The sequence below is a fragment of the Nymphalis io genome, chromosome 24 (assembly GCF_905147045.1).
Source record: "Nymphalis io chromosome 24, ilAglIoxx1.1, whole genome shotgun sequence".
In the NCBI taxonomy this organism is placed as follows: Eukaryota; Metazoa; Arthropoda; class Insecta; order Lepidoptera; family Nymphalidae; genus Nymphalis; species Nymphalis io.
In genome coordinates this window covers 1,963,164-1,968,851 of record NC_065911.1, presented here as the reverse complement: position 1 = coordinate 1,968,851, position 5,688 = coordinate 1,963,164, and the positions used below count along the sequence as shown (strand labels likewise).

Below are 5,688 nucleotides of genomic sequence, written 5' to 3'. Positions count from 1 at the left end.
TCAGCTACCCATCTCCTTCCCACCTACTCCATTCCCGGTAATTCTATCCACCTCGCACACGGTAAAGCGCTGCTGACCTTTTGTATGTTTTTCATAGTTCCCAAGTTTTTTTTTTTAATAGGCCTTTGTCTTTGGAAGTGAAAAGACTCAAAGCCTGAGGCTTCGTATTTCTTAAATGAGTTTCTCTTTTCTGGGAACGTTTATGCCGTCGAAAATAGGTTGTCTAGAAAACAGGTTAACGACATTAGGCTAGGTGCACATACATCGTCTTACGCTTTTAGCCTAGGTTAAGGAACGCGGTTAAGATGCAAGTTATCTAGAACTTCTATTCGCGATTCATCCATATCATCATTATCAATATATTCTAAGCATGACATAATGGCGTTACAAGTATCTTTAAACACTTTTTTAAAATACTTACACCCGGTTTGAGAATCATATGCACAGTGATCACCGCATCAATCTATCATGATTAAATTTGGGGTTTATTTTCTGGTCGTACAAATTTTGTAGGTCAAGGGGGTGTATGTCAAGGCTTCGATACATAGTAGTTGTAGCACTGGGTATAGTGCTACGCGCGTTTTTGATATTTAAATAATTATTTTTAATATTAATTTAATAATCGAATTTGGGAATTATTATTATTACCTGCACTTTGAAGGTGTTGGTTTGAAACAATATATAATGTTAATTGTTATTATTTAAATAATATCTCAAATCTCTATTGTTATACTTTATATAATTAATAAATGAAAAGACACTTAATATATTTAAAATAATTAACAATCTATATTTCCCACAGCTGGGCTACTTTTGAGAAGAAGGTTCCAAGTTTATCCCACCAAGTTACTTCAATGACGGTGATGTATATATATGGGATAGATTTTCATTCGTTACATGCACGTTACTTCAGTTATAAACACAAATTAAGCACATCAAAATGCAGAGGTTACCCGGGCTTGAACCCGCGATCCTCGGTTAAGATTCTCGTGTTCTTTTCCTCCAATTATTATAATTAACACCGCTTGATAGATTTCAGTTAAAAGCTTTTAAATCCAGTTTTTAGTGTTATTGGGTCAACGCTTACAAATGACTTTTAAACCAGTTCCAAGCCACTTGAGCTGAATTTAAGCACAAGTTTAAGCAAGTGTATATTCATATATACAAAAATATAAGATGATTATTAATTTTCTTCCTTTTATTTGTAAAGTCAGTACTGTATAAACATTATATAAAAGGTAAATAAAGTATGGAAAGGCGGCGTTATCACTTACAGTGATATCTGCCACCTCTATAAAAAAATTAGTACACGAATTAAATAAAAGTTTTCTTCAGTAAAGTCATTTTCATGTTTTCATTCTCACTGCGAGCACGAGATGAATTATAAAAACAAATTAGGCACATGACAATTCAGTGGCGCTTGCTCTATGCTCTGGGTTGAACTTTAATTAAGTTTGTTAAAAATACATTCCGTAACAGCCTTAGAATGTCCCACTGCTGGGCTAAAGGCCTCCTCTCCTCTTTTCGAGGAGAAGGTACTGGAGCTTATTCCACCACGCTGCTCCAATGCGGGTTGGTGGAATACACATGTGGCAGATTTCAGTGAAATCAGACGCATGCAGGTTTCCTCACGATGTTTTCCTTCACCGTAAAGCACGAGATGAATTATAATCACAAATTAAGCACATGATAATTCAGTGGTGCTTGCCCGGGTTTGAACCCACTATCATCGGTTAAGATTCACGCGTTCTTACCACTGGGCAATCTCGGCTTTAAAAAAAAAAAAAAAAAAAAAAAAAAAAAAAAAAAAAAAAAAAAAAAAAAAAAAAAAAAAAAAAAAAAAAAAAAAAAAAAAAAAAAAACAAAACGTTCATAGACAAAGATTAAGAGAACCAGCTTACAAAGATCTAGACTGGACCATTTTGTGGATGGATTAAGATCTCCTTATCTCCTCAGATTTTATCCTCTCTTTGAGAGGGGAAAATCTTTATCCAACAATGTGTAGGCTCCACATATCTAGACTTATACTTTATGTTCAATATTTTCTGGAATACAATAAAAAAATAATACATTACAATGTAGCTTGGCTCTAAAATATTTGATGGGTAACGTGAGCTGACTACAATGGTTGCGCGGTGATGGAATAAATAATAAAAATATAAAATTGTAACTAACATTATAAATGCAAAAGTAAGATTGATTTTTTGTTCGTTTGTTACGATTTGACGTCTTTACATCTCAACCGATAATCATGACATTTTGCATTAATTTCGTCAGGGGGACAGATGACGACTCCCCCGCCCTGTCTCCACTGCCTCACTCGTTAAGCCGGCTGGAACTAGTAAATAATATAATTTCTTAATATAGTAGCTTAATATATATTATATATAGTAAATTGGTAAATGATTTTTTTTAAATATATATGCTAACGCTTGACTGTTATCACACCTGATGGAAAGCGATGATACAGTCTAAGATGGAGCGCGCTTGCCTAGAAGATGACTATTCACTATTTATACCACTATTTCATTGGTCAAGAGCTGGACCCAATTCTACTAATATCTTATAATTACGATACGTTACCGATTGTGTTCCGATCCAACTTCAACGAAAAGACATCGTAACTAAACGGAAACGATTACGTTTCGATTCGATTGTGATAAAGTGAGAAATCGTTAGTAGAATTGACCTCCTAGCTAGTTTATAAGTCTGTATATATCGAGGCTCAGGACTTAGGTTCTGATTTTTAAGCCTTAAAACAATCGCTTGAAAAGCACATAACACCGTTGCTTCAGAACCTGGACTATATCGTTGATCGTGTCGCATTGCCTGAGTTTTGTGCAAGTTCGTCTGGGTAGGTACCACCTACTCATCAGATATTCTACCGCAAAACAGCAGTACTTGGTATTGTTGTGTTCCGTTTTAAAGGGTGGGTGAGTATTACAAGCACAAGGGACATAACAGCTTAGTTCCCAAGGTTGGTGGTGCATTGGCAATGTAAGTGATGGTTAACATTTCTCACACTGCCACGGTTTTACACGGTTGTCATTGCGACTTGCGTTAAAATTTTTAGCGTTGAAGCATAGATGGCACTGAATATCTATTGAATTATTGCTTACAAAATTATAAAGCCAACGTACGCTGAATAAAATAAGGGTCATTGAACTCGATCAAATTAGGTTTAAAACAATTGGCAAACAACATCAAGAAGTGGAATAATTCTGGAGTATACAATATATGTACATACCTTTTATACTTACCGCAGAATAGGGTGGTGAAATGAGCTATTCCTGGTCTATTGTGAGTGAGCCAAGTAAGCACAATTTCAGGGCCAAGAACTATCTTAGTTCCTGTGGTTGGCGTGTTAACTCTTGCGTAGGAAAAATGTGACCACTAACCATCTGGTGACCTTTTTAGCTTTTTTAAAATAACACATACAAAATGCTGAATTTTCGGAAGAGTCAGACGTGTAAAATCTTCAGCTTTTAACAATGACAAGATATTCGATAACATTACTATCGAAAATACAGATTGAAGAGACTATTCATTCCGTAAAGGCCTTCATGATTATCACATGAAAATTTATAAAAAATACGTCCAACAATGCTATTCTGGAAGAACGAACTACTTATGTTACTTGTTAAATGTTGAAAACAGACAATTGTTAACGTCAATATCGCATAGCACTTTCTGACATTTCAGGATCGTCTTCTGCGGTGAGTTTCAAATTTGTTCTTACAGAAAAACAATACTGTGTTTTTTTATATAGTATAGGCGGACGAGCATATGGGCCACCTGATAGTAAGTGGTCACCAACGCCCATAGACATTGGCATTGTGAGAAATGTTAACCTTCACTTACATCGCCAATGCGCCACCAACCTTGGAATCTAAGATATTATGTCCTTTGTACTAGTGAAAATAATTCCATTAACGTATTTAAGATAATAATTACTAACTGCTTATAATATATTTCGTTCTTATCTTTCAAACAGAGGTCAAATAGTCAAATTGGCGAAAGTAAGAGTAACCATGAGACTATCGTTTGGTGTTCCTCAAGGATCAATTCTTAGCCCATTACTATTTCTTATTTACATAAATGATATCGATAACTTAAATTTAAAAGGTAATATAACACTGTTTGCTGACGACACCAGCTTGTTTTACTTCGGCACCAAAATTGATTCTGTAATTAATCAAGCAAACCAGGATTTGGACTGTCTACATCTATGGTTTCAGAAAAACTTACTCACAATTAACATAACAAAAACAAATTATATAATATTTGGCACCAAAAATAAAAAAATTGATAACCACCATGCATCATGCATCAATAATTAACCGTTGACGAGAGTTCATTCAAAAAAGTATTTGGGATTACATATAGATGACCGCCTTTCTTGGGACATACATATAAATAAATTATGTTCAAAAATATCAAATTTAATAGCTAGACTTCGAGGTAGTATTCGATGTTTTCCGAAATCTGTACGATATCTTATATATAATTCAATGGTAAAACCTCACCTTGAATATTTTATTGAAATTTTGGGAACTTCTGCAAGTACTAACTTGAAAAAATTACAAATAAAACAAAACAAAATCATAAAACTACTTTTTCAGTTAAGGATTGAGAATGCAAACCGTGAAGCTCGACTTAAGGTATTAAAAAATAAAAGTAAACAAAAGTTATTAGAATTTGATATTCAACCTCAAACTGTTGAACAGGTCCCCGCCACCCAAGAACACATCAATTTATTTGCAGACCTTGAGCATGCTATTCAAACAACCAACACAGAACATGATAAGGAAATTAAGGAGAAAAATGAAGAATATGAAAAGAAAATTGGGTATTTAACATATTTAGGACAAGATACAAATGAAGCTTTAGGCAAGAAGAATTGGTACAATGTGTGATTTTCACATTTTACATAAAAGATACATATGAAAAACTAATGCTAAAAGATAAAGATGGTAAAATCAAAGAAAAGTTAAAAGATGAAAAAGATGGAGAAATAGCATGGAGTGCAAAACAACAGTTAGATCCTATGAATTCATTCAAGTCATTCTGTCATAATTCAAAAAATAAGGATATATTTAAAAAAAAGTTAGATAATAAAAAGAAAAATCAAAAATCAAAGCATAAGAATAAAGACGATTTAAAAAAGAAATTACAAAAATTACGAGAAGCAAGGCTAAAGCGCGAACAGCAAGAGAAATATAGAACGGAAATGTTTTTATCCAAGCTCAATGGCACTGCCCCAGAAAAAGAGAAGGATGAGAAAATCCCAAAAATAAAACCTAAATATAATTCACAATTTAATCCAGAAATCGCTAGACAAAATTATCAATAAAAGAGGGATCAAATGTCTTGCTGATCTTGTCAATTTTAGGAAATTAATATTTTATCAAGTATAAAACAAATTATTTTCGTAAATACATGTAATAAGAAAAAAGCCGAGATGGCCCTGTGGTAAGAACGCGTGAATCTTAACCGATGATCGTGGGTTCAAACCCGGGCAAGCACCACTGAATTTTCATGTGCTTAATTTGTGATTATAATTCATCTCGTGCTTTACGGTGAAGGAAAACATCGTGAGGAAACCTGCATGTGTCTAATTTCACTGAAGTTCCGCCACATGTGAATTCTACCAACCCGCATTGGAGCAGCGTGGTGGAATAAGCTCCA

At 34.0% G+C, this 5,688-nt stretch overlaps 1 pseudogene; it reads left to right on the top strand.

Annotated features, from left to right (window-relative positions):
• Positions 1–4,511: 4,511 nt before the first annotated feature.
• On the top strand, positions 4,512–5,370 carry LOC126777948 (leukocyte receptor cluster member 1 homolog; annotated as a pseudogene).
• The last annotated feature ends 318 nt before the right edge of the window (positions 5,371–5,688 follow it).